This window comes from Sus scrofa, chromosome 6 (assembly GCF_054392235.1).
Source record: "Sus scrofa isolate SSC_HxYL_T2T_F1_AM1 chromosome 6, Sscrofa_HxYL_maternal_Yorkshire_Landrace_v2.0, whole genome shotgun sequence".
NCBI lineage: Eukaryota > Metazoa > Chordata > Mammalia > Artiodactyla > Suidae > Sus > Sus scrofa.
In genome coordinates, this window is record NC_139388.1 from 90,309,185 (window position 1) to 90,329,110 (window position 19,926).

The 19,926-nt window shown below is 46.7% G+C and overlaps 1 protein-coding gene and 2 long non-coding RNA genes across 52 annotated transcripts in view; 2 read left to right on the forward strand and 1 right to left on the reverse strand.

Moving 5' to 3' along the window:
* The window catches only part of EPB41 (erythrocyte membrane protein band 4.1), a 189,554-nt gene that overhangs the window by 9,451 nt on the left and 160,177 nt on the right, over nucleotides 1-19,926 (forward strand). For 45 of the 50 annotated variants that reach the window (XM_084963526.1, XM_084963528.1, XM_013995826.3 and 42 more), the window contains exon 1: nucleotides 13,187-13,427. The exons of 1 other annotated variant lie outside the window; for it this stretch is intronic. The gene's annotated coding sequence lies outside the window, so the exon portion shown is untranslated. Of the gene's footprint in view, nucleotides 1-7,540; nucleotides 8,320-13,186; nucleotides 13,428-19,926 lie in introns of those variants that run through there. 4 more of the 50 variants (XM_084963524.1, XM_084963543.1, XM_084963534.1 and 1 more) reach the window with 4 other exon arrangements.
* On the reverse strand, nucleotides 10,593-15,937 carry LOC146402638 (uncharacterized). Its single transcript, XR_014807378.1, has 2 exons — nucleotides 14,928-15,937; nucleotides 10,593-14,632 (listed from the first exon to the last, which is right to left on the reverse strand). It is a non-coding gene; the product is annotated as an uncharacterized LOC146402638 (long non-coding RNA).
* Nucleotides 15,308-19,737, forward strand: LOC146402639 (uncharacterized). Its single transcript, XR_014807375.1, has 2 exons — nucleotides 15,308-18,324; nucleotides 19,258-19,737. It is a non-coding gene; the product is annotated as an uncharacterized LOC146402639 (long non-coding RNA).

Genomic DNA, 19,926 nt, shown 5'->3' on the forward strand with positions numbered 1-19,926 from the left:
GCCAGCAGGGTGTGGTAAGGGCCTGCAGTGGGCAGGCAGGTGAGTGAGGTCTTGGGTCTGGGGTGACGGGGCCTGCCAGGGTCTCTGGCCGAGGGACACAGCTGGGTTGGGGGGTAAAAGCCATTGTCTGCTCCTTGTCACCTTCCACCTCAGACAGCAGCTATGTCTGAGCTGGCCACCAGGGCCAATGCCCCCTACTCCTCCCTTGGGGGTCCCTTGTGGTGACCCTGGCTGGTCTGGCAAGGGTGAGAGCTCTTTAGGGTGGGGGCTGGGCAGGGGCTGTGAGATGCAGAGGAGCCCTGGGTTCTAGCCCTACCAGTGTCACTGCATGTCTCTGTGACCCCTAGAAGTCACTCCCTCTCTTGCCCTGTTGTCCTCGCCTTGAGAGTGAGCATGAGAGAACTTGTTTTGTCTGCCTCAAAGATTCAATGATAAAATACAACGTCTAAAAAAATAAATAAATAAAAAGGAATTCCTGTCGTGGCGCAGCAGTTAATGAATCCGACTAGGAACCATGAGGTTGCGGGTTCGGTCCCTGGCCTTGCTCAGTGGGTTAAGGATCCAGCATTGCCCTGAGCTGTGGTGTAGGTTGCAGACACGGCTCAGATCCAGCGTTGCTGTGGCTCTGGTGTAGGCCGGTGGCTACAGCTCCGATTGGACCCCTAGCCTGGGAACCTCCATATGCTGCGGGAGCGGCCCAAGAAATAGCAAAAAGACAAAAACAAAAAACAAACAAACAAAAAAACACAACGTCTATCAAGCACAGATGGTGTCCAAGGCTCTGGGGGCACAAAGATGACTCTGACGGGGTTCCTACCCCTCAGGAAACAAGAAACACTTCCAAGAGAGCCCAGCAGAGTGGGTTAACTCTCTAGGCATCAGGGGAAGAGAGAGCTAAGCTGAGATTTGAAGGATCAATAAGAGCTCTAGGTAAGCAGTGGAGGGAACAGATTTCTAGGCGTAGGGAACAGCATGTGTGAAGGCTTAGACCTACATAATGTGTTCTGCTTCTAAGTCCGTAGTTTGGAGGGGGCGGAGCAGAAAGGGAGAGGTAGACAGTGATGCGAGATGACAGGGAAGCAGGCCCAGATCACCCAGGGCTTTGGAGATGGTGTCCTTGGAGGCGATCACTCACTCCCCTCCCCTTCCTGCACCCTCACAGCTGCCTGCGCCCCTCACTGAGACTGCCCGGGCCTCTCCAGCCAGCTCCTCCCCCACCCCCCTTCCCTCCCTGTTCCTTTTTAGCTCCCCTCTACTCACACCCAGTGACTGTCTCTCTCAGGAGTTACAACCTGTGTTCCCTGGCAGCTCTGTCACTTATGAGCTGTGTGGCCTTCATTCATTTGCCCTCTTGGAACCTCAGTTTCCACCTCAGCAACGGGAGGACAGCCGCCTTCCTCAGAGCGAAGGGCGGAGCTTCAGTGAGGTAATCCCTGCAGATGGCCTGGCCCAGCGTCTGCGGGTCATGGGCACCCATCAAAAGCAGCTCCACTTAAATCATCATGAATTGGACTCCTCCGTCTCCCTGGTCCCACCCACTGCTTCCCCTGCCTCTCCTGGCAGCCCGCTCTGGCCAACAAAGGAAGGAAAGGATTAAGAAACAAGCCCCAAACTCCAGAGGGGTCCTGGCCCACTGCCAAGCTTGCTCCCTCCTGCCCTTTGCCCTCCTTAGCCTCAGGCTCACGGACACTCAAATCCTGAGGTTCCCCCAACTCCTCATCCAAGAGGCCCCCTCCTGGGCTAGAGCCAAAGCCAGCAGCAGCCCTGAAAAAGAGACAACTATTTTGAAAATATGTAGCTTTATTTTTTGTCCCTGGAGGCTGATAATCAGACCCTTTTTTTCTGAATGATTGGGAGAGAAGCAAGTGTGATGTCCCATAACTGTAGGAGGCTCCATAGTCTGGGCAGAACTGGATCCTAGAGCTTCTTGGGTTTTATGGAAGAGGTTGATGTCAGAGTCCACTTTGGTCCAGCTGTGGGAACCTCGGATCAGAGCAGGTGGCTGATGGCACAAGGTCACGCAGCAGGAACCTGGGTCTCTGGACCCTTTTGGCACTGTCCTGTGAATGGGTGTGGTCTGGTGACGCTGCCTATCACTTCACCTCTCTGAACCTCAGTTTCCTCTGTTGTAGAACGGGGCTGAGGCGTTCCCGTGTGGGGCAGCGGAAATGAATCCGACTAGGAACCATGAGATCGCGGGTTTGATTCCTGGCCTCGCTCAGTGAGTTGAGGATCTGGCGTTGCTGTGGCTAGATCCATGCCATGGCATTGCTGTGGTTTAGGTCACAGACATGGCTCGGATCCCGCATTGCTGTGGCTGCGGCGTAGGCCGGCGGCTACAGCTCTGATTGGACCCCTGGCCCGGGAACTTCCATATACTGTGGGTGCGACCCTCAAAAGATAAAAAAGAAAAAGAAAGGATGGGGCTGATTGTACTGTGAGGTTTGGCAATAATGTTGATAAAGTGCTTAGGCCAGGGCTCAGCCCTATGAGGCCTCAGTGGCAGGTAGCAGCTGTTACTGCTGGTTTACAGCTGCTGCCTCTAAGGACCTTCTTCTTCTGCCCTACCTCTTCCTAGTCTAGGGACTTGGAGTTTTTGAAACAGTTTCTTGTGAACAGGTGATACCCAATAACTGGTTTTAAAGCCAGAGGCTCAGCATCTTTTATCCACCCTCCTTCCCCCGCCTTTCCCCTTCCTGATTGGCTAGAACACTCTAGCCCTATCCTCAGGCTGCTTTTGGCCTCTGCCCCCAGCCTGTCTCTGCCCTCCTGACACCACGCCAGGAGTGACATGAGGACAGAGTTTCCCTTCTGCAGGCTCCTCTGATCCCATACCACTGCAAGTGCTTTGGAAAAGCAGAGTCAGAAGGGTCCTGCGTTACCCAGGCCTTGGATGACTTTACTGTGGGGACAGTTGCGGGCTGAGGAGATGGAAGTGGACTGTGGGCTCCCCAGAACTGTCTTCAGGGAGTGAGGAGAACACTAAGACTTTTGCAGAGGCTCTGGAGTGGGTCTAGAAGGGAAAACCTGGTCCACAGCCGCAGGTGTGGAGAAGCAGAAGGACCAGGCTGGGGGCTGCAGGGCTGCATCCCTCCCCCAGCTTGTCTTCCCTCTCCCAGCCTCTGTTTTCTGATATATAAAAGGAAGGGTGCAGATTGATTTCAGAGGTTGCTACTGAGATGCCAGGATTAAAAGAAGGGATTTACTGGCCAACAGACCTCAGTTGAAAGCCCAGCTTCACCACTTACCAGCTGTGGGACCTCTAGCAAGTTGCTTTTACCTCATTGAGCTTTAGTTTTCTCACTCATAAAATGGGGAAAATATTAGCACCTTCTCATAGATACTTTTTTTTTTTTTTTTTGGTCTTTCTGTCTTTTGGGGGCCATACCTGTGGCATGTGGAGGTTCCTTGGCTGGGGTCTAATTGGAGCTGTAGCCGTTGGCCTACGCCACAGCCACAGCAATGCCAGATCCGAGCTGCATCTGTCACTACACCACAGCTCATGGCAATGCCAGATCCTTAACCCACTGAGTGAGGCCAGGGATGGAACCTGTAACCTCATGGTTCCTAGTTGGATTTGTTTCCACTGTGCCGTGATGGGAACTCCAACCTTCTCATAGATACTTTAGGGCTAAGTAGATAACTCAGGTTAAGTGCTCAGTCCATAGCTGACATACTGGAATTATTGTTGTTATTGTTATTCTAAGATTAGCAGAGACAAGAAGTTATCAGCCAAGGCCAGTCAGGTAACAGTTCACAGAGAAGGCAGGGCTTGAGACATGTGCAGAATCCATCTGTTCATTCATTCACTCAACAAATACATATTTAGGGAGTTCCTGTCATGGCTCAGTGGTTAATGAATCCGACTAGGAACCATGAGGTTGTGGGTTTGATCCCTGGCCTTGCTCAGTGGGCCTTGGCTCTGGCGTAGGCCGGAAGCTACAGCTCCGATTCGACCCCTAGCCTGGGAACCTCCATATGCTGCAGGAGTGGCCCTAGAAAAGGCAAAAAGACAAAAAATAAATAAAAAATAAAATAAATAAGCCCCCAAAACAAAACAACAACAACAACAACAACAAACAAACAAAAAACCAAATATGCATTTAGGATTTGCATAGACAGGACATAGAGAAGAGGAGCAGGGAGGCTGGAGAAAGCTGGAGGCAAGTAAACCTGCCTCTTCTAGCCAATGATAAGGGATCATTACTTTTCTTCTTTGGGTTTCATTCCCTCACTGTAAAGTGGTGAGAAAAGTGAGCATAACTCTTACCTCCAGAAATATCTTAACACTTAGATATTTGGATGATCAGTCTGTCTGATGCCTTTCCTCTCCCAGCTCTGTTAATGACTGGAGTCATGATCTCAAGCAGCAGCTCCTTGAATACACCAGGCACACTTCAACCCCAGGGCCTTTGCACTTGCTGCTCCTTCAGCTCAGAACACTCTACCGCCCCCCGCTTTCATGACTTGTTCTCTCATCTCAATATTTTTTTAACTATACCTGCTCAGTAAGGCCTTTCCTGACTCTTCTATTTAACAATGTCCCCTGTACCTAGAAGAGTGCGCTATTCATAGTAGATACTCGATAACTATTTGTGGAGTGAATTTATGAATAAATGAAGCCTCTTCTCTCTGGGCTTAGCACTGTGCTGAGCACACAGTAGATTCTTAATAAATAATTGTGTGAGTAGTCATCATCCTCTCCATTTGCCAGATAATACTTTGGTTGGGTCAACCCTGAAGCCTTTTTGCCTCTGACATTTTCTGCCAGGGCATCAGTTTCAGCTGGAGTGCCCAAATCTTTTGTTCCTGAGCCTGAGCTATGCAGAATTTCTAGTTGGGACTGTTTGGCTGTTGGGCCCACATGGTTATTATGTCATTATTGGTAATTAGCATTTAGGCCCAGAGGATTGAGCTTTTTGTTTTTCAGCAGAAAATCACAGCAGAGAGCAGTGCTAGCCAGCAGAGGCCCAGGCCTAGAGTGGCTTCCTCTGCAACTGCCTCCCTCCCTAGCTGTGGGGTCCATGGCTTAGGGAGACCAAGACAGGTGCCCAAAGCTAGGGGCACCTGCGTAAGCAGCTCAACTGCTGTCTTCCCCAGGCAGCATTTTACAACGTTTCTTCTCCCCGACACCCTCGGCTCTCCATGCCTGGGCCTGGAATAGAGGGGGTCGCCATGTCCCTAGGGTATTTTCTGATGCCCAGGACTCAGGTATTATGCATGGAAGAAATAACCCTATGTTTAAGACTCAGGAGCCTGGGTTCAAGTCCCTTCTTAGCTGCCGAGTTGTTGGGGCCTCATAGGCACATACACTACCTTTTGCTGGGCCTCAGCTTTCTCATCTGTCAAACAGAGATAAAGAGATAAAGACACCTGCCTGGCTTTGCTAGGGAATAGTGTGCAAGGAGAGGGTTCTGGAGTCAGACGCACTTGGCTTCCCAACTGTACCCCTTCTTAGTTGTGTGACATTGGGCAGGTTGCTTCACCTCTGGTTCAGTTCCTAAAGCTAAAGAATAGGGTTAAGGGAGTTCTCTTTGAGGCTCAGTGGTTAACGAACCTGGCTAGGATCCACGAGGATATGGGTTGGATCCCTGGCCTCGCTCAGTGGGTTAAGGATACAGCGTTGCCATTGGCTGTGGTGTAGGTCACAGACACTGATCAGATCCGGTGTGGCTGCTGCTATGGCTGTGGCTGGGAGCTGTAGCTTCAATTCGACCCCGGGGACTTCCATATGCTGTGGGTGTGGCCCTAAAAAGCAAAAAAAAAAAAAAAAAAAAAAAAAAAGAATAGGATTTAAATAGTATTACTCTATAGGTATGTTGTGAGAACTAAAAAGGAAAATGTCAAGGATCTAGACACAGGGAGTGCTCTATACACGGGTATTATCACAGTGACCATCACAGAAATGCAGGCAATCTGTGAACCATAAGGACAGTACTAGCAATAAAGCCAGGCAGATGTAGGTTTTTGCTTTGTTTTGTTTTGCTTTTTGTCTTTTTGCCTTTTCTTGCGCTGCTCCTGCGGTATTGGAGGTTCCCAGGCTAGGGGTCTAATCGGAGCTGTAGCCGCCCGCCTACGCCAGAGCTACAGCAACGTGGGATTTGAGCCGTGTTTGCGGCCCACACCACAGCTCACGGCAACACCGGATCCTCAACCCACTGAGCAAGGCTAGGGAACGAACCCGCAACCTCGTGGTTCCCAGTCGGATGTGTTAACCACTGCACCATGACGGGAACTCCCCAGGCAGATGTAGGTTTGAATCCTAACTCTTTGACATTTACTAGCCAGGTGATCTTGGGCAAGTTTTTCACTTTTCTGAGACTCTACTTCCTCATCTGTAAAATGGGAATCATAGTTATACCTTTCTCAAGGGGCTGTTGAACAGGTTCAATGACATGTTGCATAAAAAGTACTGCAACGTGTCATCCCCATTTTATAGATAAGGAAGGGAGGAGTAGTGACTTGCCTAAATTCATACAGCATCTCCATGGTGGAACTTTGATTTGAACCCAGGTCTGCCTACCTCAAAAGCCCACAATTGTTTTACCTCTTTTTGCCATCACCTGAATATGGGATGATGATGGGGATGATCGTTCTTGGTGCTGCTGGCATCATCTCATTCATTCTGTGACCCCCAGTACCCACACACAGGAGGTGCTCAATACATGTGTGTTGGATAAAGGGGGGACCAGGGTATCTTCAGTTCCAGGGAGATTTGCATCCTTGGGATTCAGGATTTTTTTCTTCTTAGTTGGCAGCAGAGTAAAAATAAAAATAAACAATCATACGCAGTGCAGATGTCGGTTTGTAATCTGAAGAACTCTTTGGCTGATCCTTTTTGCCACCCCGTGTGACATCCTGGGTAGCCACCTCCCTTTGACTGGTTTGGAAATGCAAGCCCAGAGAGGGAGTACCGGATGAATATTTGTGTCCCGCCCCCAATTCACATTGAAGCCTTAATCCCAATGTTTCAGTGTTTGGAGATGGGGCCTTTGGGAGGTGATGAGGGTGAGATGAGGTCATGACAGATGGGCCTCATGATGGGATTAGTGTTAATGAGAGAGACGCCTGAGAGCTCCCCCTCTCTACGCCGTATGAGGACACGAGAAGAAGTGGCTGCCTACAAGCGAGGAAGAGAGCTCTCACCCGAATCTGACCAGGGTGGCACCCTGATCTTGGACTTCCAGCCTGTAGAACTGTAAGCAAATGAGTCTCTATTGCTTAAGCCACCCACTGTATGGTATTTTTTGGATGCAGCCCAAGCTGACTAAGGGAGAGGGTAAGTGACTTGCCCAGAGTCACACAGTGAACTTATTGCAGAGTTAAGGCTGGAACACATTCATAGTCATTTTTCGCTTTTTTCCCCATGGAAACACTCCCAGGCACTGGAAGGCTTAGAAATGGAGACCAGCTGAATGCTAGACAGACAGTTCAGGAACTGTCCTGCCGCCGCAGCTTTGGAAGGTCTTGGGGCATGTCAAACCTGGCCGTTTCTGGGTATCCAGTCTCCTCCTCCTTCCCCATAGCTCCTCCTCTGCCCTCTCTTAGGGGAGAGTTGGGCAGGCTGACGCTAGCAGGTTTAGAAGGGGCTCAGCTCGCTGGTGGCACTGAGCCTGTCTCCATCTTCTTGGGAAACCCTTTGGGACTAGGGGGGTTCCCTGCCCGAGGGGAGGGAGCTTTAAGCTTGAGTGAGCTGGAGGCTTTGCTGGATCGGGGCCATCAGGCTTACTCCAGCTAGTGCGTGAAGGGGGTTGGGGAGGGTCATGGGAGGTCAGATCTTCGGGTTCCTCCTTGAATGTCTCAGGGCTCCAATCAGAAGCCACGAAACCTTTCCCTGGGGTCCTGGGACAGATGTTGATATTGCTCCTTTATATCATTTCTGAAGTGCTTTCCTGCGAGTGACATGAAAGCGCATGGAACAGAGGGCAGTGGCATCAGACAGACTTGGTTTAAGTTGGGGCAAATCACCTAATATTTCTAGGCTGTAGTTTCTTCAGTTGTAATTGAGGCTAATAATACTTTGCAGGGTTGCTCTGAGGCTAAATGCATTAATGCATATAAAGTACTCAGTACGTGCCTGGCACATAGAAAATACCTAATAATTGCGGTGGTCATTATTTTTAATAATAACTTATCTCTAAGTTTCCTTCTGGCTCAGACAGTCCTAGATTTTTTGGCTGTACAGTTTAGCTTGGTGTCCAACTTTGGAAGAGAAACACAGCTGGACGAAGAAGAAGGCAGTGAACAGAATCTGTGGTAGGGGTCAGAGAACTTAGGGTCAAGCTTGGGCTCTGCCACCCCTGTGCTGTGTGACTTCGGGTAAGTCTCTTCCAGTTTCTGGACCCATTTCTCAATATGTTTAAGTGCAGTTTTGGCTTGATGATCTCTAAGGGCCTATCCTGTTCTAACATTTTGTGAATCTAGAGGCCTAAAGATATATCTTAGTAACCATGCACTGGGTCCTCTTTTACAATTTCAACCTCCTTCCCTTCTGCCCTTTGTTTCTTGGAGTGTCTTCATAGCAGAATGGACATAATTTGCCAGCTCCAATGTATGTATTTTAATCATGTTTAGTGTTTTGCTTTTTTTTTTTTTTTTTTTTTTGCTTTTACTGTGCACAGACAACTCTTTAAAACAGAGCTTAATGCAATTTTTATAAGCAAAGTGCATTCTATCAAAGAGGTCAGAACATGCTCTGTGTTTTCAAATGTGAAAGAGTATTCATTCAAGGTGTTGTCTTTTATTGCATCAGCTGATTTCTTTTGCTTTTATCTCAAAAACAACCAGCACAGGTGGCCTCGTATGCTGTGATTTTTAAAAAATATGCTTCAGTCAATGCATTTTTTTGGTCTTTTTTGTCTTTTTGTCTTTTCTAGGGCTGCTCCCTCGGCATATGGAGGTTCCCAGGCTAGGGGTCTAATCGGAGCTGTAACCACTGGCCTACGCCAGAGCCACAGCAACTCGGGATCCAAGCCGCGTCTGCAACCCACACCACAGCTCACGACAATGCCGGGTCCTCAACCCACTGAGCAAGGCCAGGGATGGAACCCGCAATCTCATGGTTCCTAGTTGGATTCAATAACCACTGAGCCACGACAGGACCTCCTGCAGTCAATGCATTTTAAAAAAAATGTGTCTGATTTAGGTAAAAGAATATTTGTCAAGTATCATATAAGAGAGAAAAATGTGGGAGTTCCCATTGTGGCACAGCGGAAACGAATTTGTCGAGTATCCATGAGGACGTGAGTTCTATCCCTGGCCTCACTCAATGGGTCGGGGATCTGGTGTTGCTGTGAGCTGTGGTGTAGACCAGCAGCTGTAGCTCTGATTTTCATATGCTAGGGGTGTGGCCCTAAAAAAAAAAAAAGAGAGAGAGAGAAATGAGAGATAACCTAAATGTCCAGCATTAGGTTCAATTAAATTATGGTATATCCACTTGAGGGCACTGTTAGAAATGGTGACACATATGCCATAATATATTGTTAAGAGAAAAAAGTTGGTTCTAAAACAATGTGATCTAAATTTTTAAAAAGCATTAGGCTGAACTATATGCAGTTGCTGATATTTGACCATTTTAAAACTGTAAAATCAGCAATTTCATGTGATTTACTTTAATACGTATAAACGAAAAAGTGTAAGGAGAGGTACTAGAAAGGACATCTCCCATCAAAACATTGATGGTGGTTATTTCTGATTGATGGTTTTATGGTGATTACCTTTTTTTCTTCTTATTTAACTATATTTTCTGTGAACACTTCAAGTACTACCACTAAAAATAATCTCCTAGAAAGACATAGTAGGTATAAATAGCAATTTTTCCACCCCAGGATAGCTTGTTTAATTTATCGTTTGTGTTTAAAAAGTCTTGGAGTTCCCGTGGTGGCGAAATGGTTAACGAATCCGACTAGGAACCATGAGGTTGCAGGTTTGATCCCTGGCCTTGCTCAGTGGGTTGGGGACCTGGCGTTGCCATGAGCTGTGGTGTGGGTTGCAGACGCGGCTCGGATCCCAAGTTGCTGTGGCTCTGGCGTAGGCCAGTGGCTACAGCTCCGATTAGACCCCTAGCCTGGGAACTCCGTATGCTGCAGGAGTGGCCCTAGAAAAGGCAAAAAAAAAAAAAAAAAAAAGTCTAAAATGACTGCAGTTTTATGACCATGGGTGGGATGGAAAGCTCTACTCTTCGTGTACTTTTGGTATCAGGATTGGTTTTTATTCAGTAGTGACTGTTCACAACACTTTGCTGGTGGGCCCAGCTTTTCAAAGCCTTCTTCATCTCTTACCACCCCCTACAACCGACAAATGTTTTCCATGAGCCCAATCACTGGGGCTTCAGGCCAGCTGTGTCCCTAATCCGCCCACGTCCCAGATTTGGGAATGGCTCAGACTCCAACTGTTCCCCCACCGTACCCCCACCTCCCACTTTCTTCCAATCTCATCTCTTCCAGGTCATCGGAGGCCCCATCTATCCTCCCTGGCCTTCTCCCCTGGTCACCACCTAATTTCACCATCTAATTTCACTCTCTTCTGTGCAGCTGGTGTTTGCTTTTTGCTGGAGCTCAGTTTGCAATGGGAGGGATTAGGACCCTTTCAAATTGTCTTTTTTTTTTTTTTTTTTTTCCCTTAGTGCCCTTGACCGCTCCAGGGGCTGAGAGACAGCTTGCAGGGCCTGTATTCCCTAGGAAGGAACAGGAGGGGTGGTGGGGGAGGCAGCGGTGGGCTCAGCTGGCAGGCGGGATGGAGATGGCCCCTAGAGACCCCATCCTGGGGCTTGGAGCATGACATAGCCACCACCCAGATGTGAGCATGGAGCAGCAGGCAGGGAAGGAGCTGAGTCTCTTCCTAGGAAATTAGCTTCAGAGATGGTGCTTTGGACATTTACCCTGTACTCAAAGGCAGCCTCTGCAGGGTTCACTGGGACCAGATGTCTGGTTTGGAGGGGCCTCTTCTGAGAGGGCAGATGGGCACGGAAGTAAGGGTAGTTCCTCTGCCTTCAGATGGGGCATTACTTCTCCTCTCACCCCCTACTATGTGTTGGGCCTAAGAGGTGATGGTGTGTACCTAACTCATAACAAAAATCCCTCATGTGTGGATAGAACTTTACATCTCTAGGCTAAGAATTAAAATCCAGGACTGGAATGTAAGCTTTTTCTTTATGATTCTAAAGCCTGTGCCAATAGTTTTTGGTGTGGTGTTGCACGGCACAGCACTCTAAATTTAAAAGTGTTTTATATCTGCCTTATGTCTACCTATTTTCTGCTAGCCTAAGACCCCCACTTTTCTTCAGGGTGATGATTATTAAATACTACACACTCTAACCAAGCCTCTTTAAATATGATGTGTCATTGCCTAGCACTTCATGGCATAGAGAATATTGGCTTTCTTGCATCTGAATTTGCTGGATAACACAGCAGTGGTAGTGGAGAGCTGTCCTAAGACTGATCTTTGGGATTTATCCCTCTTGATACCAGATTTCCAAGTCTGATGGGTGGAGGAAGCCTCTGAGACACAGAGGTGGTAGAGCTAGAGCTCCATGAACCTGAGGACCAGAGTATTCAAGAACAGGCGCTTCACCCTTAATGCACAGAATGACTTTGGCTAAGTCCCCTGACCTTACAAAGCTCAGCTTCCTTGTGTATAACGTGGGGATAACTCATACATTCGTTCAGCAAATACCTATTGGGTGTGTACTGTTCTGGGAGATGAACAAGAGGACAAAGCCCCTGCCCTCCTGGAGCTTGCAGTCTAGTGGGACCAAAATGCAGCAATGTATTGAGAGGGACAAATATACAGTAGAAAGTCAGGTAGAAATGCCAGGAAGCAAAATTAAAGCAGGACAAGGGATGCTATTTTAGATAGGGTAGTCAGATGGTCCTCAAGGGTGTCTTAGGATGTTTCAGATGCATAATCATGTAAAATGCTTCAGCTCAGTGCTGACAATTGAATGCTTACCAAATATAACATTATTATGTCAGTGAGTCCCACACCTCTCGGTCCATATTTTAGTTTCCAAATAGCAATAATAATTAACACTTTGGTAGGTCTTAGTGTGAGCTGGATACTGTTTACGTATTTACTCATTTAATTTTCACCATAACTCTTATGAGGTAGGAATCGTTAAATTTCCCTTTCATGGGTTGGAAACAGGCACGAAGAAGGCCAAACAATTAGGGAGACTGAGGATTGAACTCAGGTAGTCTGTTTCTAGAGGCTGAGCTGAGTTGTGAGGGGACTGTGATTAGATACCAGGAGACAGCCTAGCTGGCATGTACAGGCTCTGAAGTCAGATGGCCCGGCTTCTTATCCTGCCAGATCTGAGTTTCTTCATCTTTAAAATGGAAATACCAGAACCTATCTTACTTTACAGAGACCATGCTTGAAGCAGAGCCTTCTTTCTGTTCACCTGTCCAGAGACCAGCCTGGCAGGGAGTATGAACGTTCAAGGGGCATCTGAAACTTCTGAAAGGAAATGAAGGCACATCAGGCCGTTGTCAGAGCAACCCTAAGTTCAGCTGGAGACAGACCTCCGAAGCTAAGTTTTCATGACTTTGAGGGTGCCAGGGCAGAAGTAGGAGCCTCGTACGAAAATGCAGACGACAGCTGAAATCTTGGCATGGCTACAACACTCAGCTTCCATTTCAGGCCTTGCGCAGCTGCCAGGAGAGGTAAAGTCTCATCGAATGTCAGGGTTGGAATGGCGCTTAGAGATGGTCAAGCTAGTAGATGGGGAAACTGAGGTTCAGAAAAGCTGAGTGATTTACCCAAAGTCAGTGGGTGCATTGGGGGGGGCCGGTGAGCAAGGATAGCTTGGCAGTAACTTCCAAATCTCAGCCCATTACCTGACCTTCCTCGAGGAGGAAAGGGCGTCACCTTGGTTTAGGGCTCTAGCTGCTAAGTTCTCCACGTGGGTACCGCAGGAGCCGGGAACGCCCGGTGCAGACAGTGGGTTCAACTTGCGCGTGCGCACAAGCGTCCAGCCCCCTGCCTTTCCCCCCATTTTCATTCCCCTCCCGTCTTCCTACCGGCCTCGGGGGTGGATGGGGGGGAAGAGAGGAGCCAGAACTTGGTTTCAGCCAATGTGCTGGCGGGCCGTGGGCCCGGCCCCCTCCTTCCCTCGGCGCTACCCAATAGAAATTTACTACAATGTTGTGGCGAATAGAGGGGGAGGGGCGCGCGGGGCGGGCTGGCTGCGGGCCGGGCCGGCCTTGCAAAGCGAAGGAAAGGCGGGAGGGCGCGCGCCGGGGCCGCTTGCTCGCTCCCTCGCTCGCTCGCTCCCTCCCTCCGGCGGTGGGTTAGTCAGTCAGTCCGTCAGTCCGCCTGCGGCCGGCGGGCCCGCAAGCCGCAGAGGGCCGAGCCTCGGACGCCGGCGCCTCCTCCTGCCATTGTTCGTTGGGCGGCTGCAGCGGTGGGCGCGGGAGCCCGAGCCACCGGTGAGGCGAGGCGGCGGGCGCGCGAGCGGGGCGGAAGAGGGGGCGCGGAGCTGTCCCCGAGGGGACGGTCCTGGCGGCTGCGGCGGCGCGGAAGCCTCTTTGTCTCCAGCCCACCGCAGGCCCGGGCCGGGGCCGGGGGCGCGGGCTCCACGGCCTCCGCCTGTCCTCTGCACGCCGGTGGCTGAGGGGCTGGAGCCGGGACGCGGCCGGCCTGAGGGGAAAGAGGCGGGGGTGGCGCTGGGGGGAGCGTTTGAAAGTTAGGCTTGGGGTGCATTTTTGACGAGGGGAGATCGGTACCGTCTGGTCTGTCCGTCATTGTACAGTGGGCAGGAGCCCTGGAAGGGAACCAGATGAGGGCGAGTTGCAGGTTTCGGGTGGCGAAGGTGTGGGGTGCAGCCGCAGAGTGATTTCTTGGTGACGAGGTAGCTGGGCAGTCAGGATAAGTCAGGCGCAGTCTGAGGGGTGGAGGGAGCCTTGGAAGGACTTTAAGGCCTTCCCGCCATAGACCCCCCCACATCATTAAAAAAAATCCCCCAAGCCCGGGGGCCGTCTGCTCTCCCGCTGAGTCTTCTCAGGTCCCAGGGACCAAAGGGTTAAATCGATTCCCTGAGCTCCGTGACCTCCTTTTTCAGTTCGCGCATCTGTCGGCTTGGACATATTTCCTTCTGCTCGCTGGGTTGCCTTTACCTGTGGAGAGGCTGGAGCTAGGATCGCACTCCGAGATGCATCGCCAGGCTGTTTGTTATTCCTGGTGGGGCTTTGCCAAAACAGGTTTAGTCTTCCCTGGAACGGGCATTCTCTTGAGAAAGTGATCTCACGTGAAACGAATTGCTGACGGATTGGTTTCGGGCCACTTGATAGCGATTGCCATCCTGTTGTTTCTCTAACTGTACCCTACCATAAATGACTAGTCTGTGGAGACGTGTTTTTTTGGCATGTATTGCTGGTTGGGAGTTAGTTTTTTTTTTTTTTTTTTTTTTTTTTTTAATAGATGGCAGAGCTTTTTTTAGTAGTCTGGGTGATTTCACAGCTGCTATTCTCTCCTTTCTTTTTTTAGGAAAGATTGCAAGAAATGGTGTTGTCTCCTGCCTCGGATATTGTTATAGTGAATTTATGCTCTCTTGAGGATGTATACTGTACTCCATGCTGTTGCTCATTACTATTTTCTGTGTTCTCAGTCTTGGCAATATTTTTAGTTGGTTTGACTTTTTTTTTTTTTTTTGTCTTTTTGTCTTTTGTTGTTGTTGTTGCTATTTCTTGGGCCGCTCCTGCGGCATATGGAAGTTCCCAGGCTAGGGGTCGAATCGGAGCTGTAGCCACCGGCCTACGCCAGAGCCACAGCAACGCGGGATCCGAGCCGCGTCTGCAACCTACACCACAGCTCATGGCAACGCCGGATCGTTAACCCACTGAGCAAGGGCAGGGACCGAACCCGCAACCTCATAGTTCCTAGTCGGATTCGTTAACCCCTGCGCCACGACGGGAACTCCCTGGTTTGACTTTTAATCAAATACACACACACACAAGTATCTATCTTGTTTATATAATTCTTCTCATCCCAGTTTTGTTTTGTAGCATTAACTTTTACTCGTTACGGAAACTTGAGGTACTCTTCACTTCCTTTTCTGTAAGGTGGAAACCTTAAGTTCTTTGCCAGCTGACCATTTTGGTTTTATAAAGTAGTTTCTTGGGGTGTTATTAATAGAATCCGCGTGGAGTACATAGCAGAATGTATGGCACACAATAAGCACTCAAAAAATGACATTAAAAGTGGATGTAAAATGGCTGAACATCAAATTGCCTTGGTATCAAGATGCTAACTTAGAGTGCTTGCTACAGGAAGGTTATAATTAAGGTAAAAGGCCGTTATTCATATCCCTGGGGAAACTGAAGTGTGGTGTATATTTGCCCCTATTAAAAGTGAACTTACCTGCAGACCCAGGTTCAACATGCTAACCTTCAATTCCTCTTTCTTTTAGTAACAAAACTACACTATTTTTTCCTTGTATAGTTGAATTCAGGCTTAGAAATAAATGTTTTTAATCTTTAGGGCTCACTGAAATTCTCCCAACATTTATGCTAGTGTTTTATAACCAAGTGTTTTACAGGTAAGTTCCTGTATAATATGGCCCCCAATCTATCTTTCCACCTCAGTTCTCCTTATTACTTGTATTTCCAACTGAAAGACCTGCTCACTAATAACCCATACTTCCCGCTCTCTGTACCTTTGGTCAGGAGGTTCCATTTATGCTTGTCATATATATTCCTCCTGTTTTCAATTCTCTTAAAAATGTTCTAGCGAGTTCCCGTCGTGGCGAAGTGGAAATGAATCCCGACTAGGAACCATGAGGTTGCAGTTTCGATCCCAGCGTCACTCAGTGGGTTGAGGATCTGGCGTTGCTGTGGGCTGTGGTGTAGGTTGCAGATGAGGCTCAGATCTAGCATTGCTGTGGCCCTGGTGGGTGCAGCCCAAAAAAGCAAAAAAAGAAAAAAAAAAAAAAAGAAAAAGTTCTATAATTGGTCATTTGAAGTGTGGGGGGAAAATTCCCTTTGTGAAAGGAACTTGATAGAATTCTTTGTTTTTGTTTTGAATTTTCTTTGAGCTTCATTAATATAGCCAGCCAGCTGAATTTTAACTGGTGTTTGTTAAAAGGATTTAGGTCCTAAGTGCCCCATCAATGTGTGCAGCTCTTAGTGGTAGATGGTGGCTGATGGTAGATTAAGAAAATGTCTTAGGCTTCCATTCTACTCAGAGCTAAGAAATCCACCAATTAACAAGGTTAACACTTGGAAACTTCTAGTTGTCCACAAATAGATTAAACTAATTAGAAGAAAGTTTTATCTTTTAGGTGAGTTTCTACTTGCATTCTGTGTCTTTTCTCCTTCTTGGTGGTCTAAGGGCCAACATTTCCTTAATGTTTGTTAAACATGCCAGTCATATTTATTGCATCTGAATAGTAGATATGGCAGACAAGCCTATATTTTAAAGTAGGCTTATCCTCAATATAATATATAAAATATGATATAACATATATAATTTTAACAGAATAGTACACAAATCTTTCTGGATTGTATCATGCCTCCTTTTTTTCCCTCTTAAGGAACACTTCTAAACTAATATCTAAATTAACAAATTATTTAAAATGATTTCCTGTCTCTGAAAAAAAATGATTGTGGCATTTTGTTGGGAGATGTGACCTATGCATTCTTCCTGTTATTTTCTTTTGTCAGGTTTATGCCTCGCACTTAAAATTCAGCAGCGTGATGTTTTCTTGTTTGCAGCTTAACAAATTTGGAAATTACAGAGCCAGCCTTCCATTTTATTCCTTAGTTTATGGTCTTAATTTTAAACAGATTCATTTTATGGGAGATAATGTGCTTACAGTGCTATTTGGTTTCCTTCCTCCTGTTCCTAAGAAAGCTTCAGAGTTAAGCTTGTGAGAAGCATTGCCTAAAAGTTGCAGGACTCTTGAATTCTCTGCATATACTTTGATATGCTTACCAGTAGATTGTGATTTAAAATACACAGTCTGTGATTTGTGATGTGAATGATAGGGCTTGCTTATGTTGTTTTCTCTATGTCCAAATCTAATTTAATATCAGTAATTTGATTTTATAACTTTTGAGTATCAGTGGCCATGGGGGGCTGGATGGGGTTCTGAAGTCAAGAGGAGCATATGTTTATACATACAATCTGTTGCCTTGTTGTCTAAGAAGCAGGCCAGTGCAAGTGCTGCCAGTGTATTTTTCCAGGACTCTGTTCAAATTCGTGATTGGTCACATGCATATTCAGATGCAGATTCATTGCTACCTCTAAAGGACTTGTTTTTTTCCCCCATTGCTTGAGCATAGAATCACCTTATTTTATTTGTGAGCTAAACAATAATAATTCTAACAACTATTTTCTTATGAATAACTTTGCTTTTTTTCCCTCTGAATAAAGCCCTGGAGATAAGGGCCTTGTTTATGTCAAGAACCTAAAATTAGTAAGGTAATTCTAGCAGGTAATTGATTCATTGCATTTGTAATAGTTTTTAGAGAAGAGCTGGATTCCAAATATATGTTGATTTTTGTTTAAGTTTGTTGCTATGTCACTGGTGGCTTACTTTGTGTTCTTTTTTACCAGTGGGTTCATGGTGTGCTCAGTAAAATGCAGTGTAACAAATGCTCTGGTGTACACGCTGGGTTAGATTAGTATTTTGATTTACTATCTTGTTATTTAAAGAATACACAGGGAGAAGGATAAAGAAAAGAGCTAAACAATGAACAGCATTCAGAAATGGAGGTGTTGGAAAGGAGAACTTTGATATTTTATTTTGAGCGCTGATCTTAGAATTAACTGCCTCACTGACCCTACTTCAAATGTTGGTTTTAGGAAAGTTTTAGTGGGAGAATCTGATTATGATATAAGTCTGTTTACACTCATTGTTCTAATTATTTTTATTTTTTATTTTTTAAATTTTTTCTTATTTTTTGTCTTTCTAAGGCCACATGTGCGGCATATGGAGGTTCCCAGGCTAGGGGTCCAATGGGAGCTGTAGCTGCCGGCCTACACCACAGGCACAGCAATGCCAGATCTGAGCCGCCTCTGTGACCTACACCACAGATCCTTAACCCACTAAGCAAGGCCAGGGATCGAACCCACAACTTCATGGTTCCTAGCTGGATTCGCTTCTGCTGTGCTATGATGGGAATTCCTAATTATTTTTATTAAAGTGAGATTATACCCACCTTGGAAGTATTTGAAAATAAATTAGCTGCTTTTCGAGTGTTATTTATTTTTTTTAATTTTGTGGCTTTTTAGGGCCACACCCACAGCATATGGAAATTCCCAGGCTAGGGGTTGAAATGGAGCTGCAGCTCCCGGCCTACGCCATAGCAGCACAGGGTCCGAGCTGTGTCTGCAGCATACACCACAGCTCATGGCGATGCTGGATCCTTAGCCCACTGATTGAGGCCAGGGATTAAGCCTGCGTCCTCGTGGATGCTATTGATATTTTCTCTGAGCCACTATGGGAACTACCATGTTTATTTTATTATTTATTATTTTATTATTGCATTTATTTTTATTTTTTATGACTGCACCCATGGCGTATGGAAGTTCCTGGCCCAGGGACTGAATCCGAGCTGCAGCTGCAACCTACACCATAGCTGTGGTGCTCCCAGATCCTTTAACCCACTACATTGGGCTGGGGATTGAACTTGTGCCTCTGCGGCTACCTGAGCTGCTGCGGTTGGATTCTTAACCCACTGTGCCACAGCAGGAACTCTTATTATTGCATTTATTAAGACCAGTGCTCATTTTGCAGTTATCTCCTGATTATCTCTAACATATCTACTCTCTTCCTTCCATGGCTGAGGGCTCTTTGGGTTGTTTCTACCCAATTAATTTAGGCTCTCTTCTCTTATTCTCAATTTTTGGGGTGATGTCTGTTTGTAGAAATTAGCATTGTTTCTGAGCTATGTGGAGCAGAGCTTGAATAGGGTTAACGTTATCTTGGCAGAGTGGGTGAGAAGAGGCAAGATTGTCTGATAGAATGGATAGGAACTGTATTTATATTGATAAATAAAATCGGAGGAAGTAGTAGATGCTCTAGTATTATCTAATTCCATTCTATCTATATTCAATATATATCTATAATTCTATATTATAGTTGACCCTTAAACAATGCAGAGGTTAGGGGTGCTGACCCTCCACGCAATTGAAAATCTGTGTGTAGGAGTTCGTATCGTGGCTCAGCGGAAACGAATCTGACTAGTATCCATGAGGATGTGGGTTCAATCCCTGGCCTTGTTGCTCAGTGGATTAAGGATCCAACGTTGCCATGAGCTGTGGTGTAGACTGCAGATGCGGCTCGGATCTGGCATTGCTGTGGCTGAGGCATGGGCCAGTGGCTCTGGCTCTGATTCAACCTCCATATGCCGAGGGTGCGGCCCTAAAAAGACCAAAAAAAAAAAGCAAAAAAAAAAAAGCGTGTAACTTATAGCTGGCCCCCTGCATATGTGGTTCTTCTATATATGTGATTCTGTATCTGAGGATTCAGTCGACCTTGGATGGTGTAGTACTGTAGTATTTACTATTGAAAGAAATCTGGGTAAGTGAACCTGTGCAGTTCAAACCCCTGTTATTCAAGGGTCAACTGTATTATCTAATAATGTTATCTATTAACAGGAATAGGAACAGGAACACCTCAATTTCTTTTTTGAAATAGGTGGAAATAATAAGAGAAAATAAAATACGGTATAACAGTTAATTGTAATTTATAAATGCAACCTGACTCCTCTTTGTGCCTTCTGTCCTCTACAAAAATCATCCTAATCCAAACAAACTTTTGGTAGGCCCTTTATATGTCTGAACTGCAGCCCTGGACATAACATAGACTGAGGTTTAGTTACTTTCTACATTAATATTCACTCATAAAACTTTAATATTATATTTTAATAGCATTAAGTCATAAAGTTATGATATAAAAGTTTTGAGTGAGAGCCTCTTGGTGAT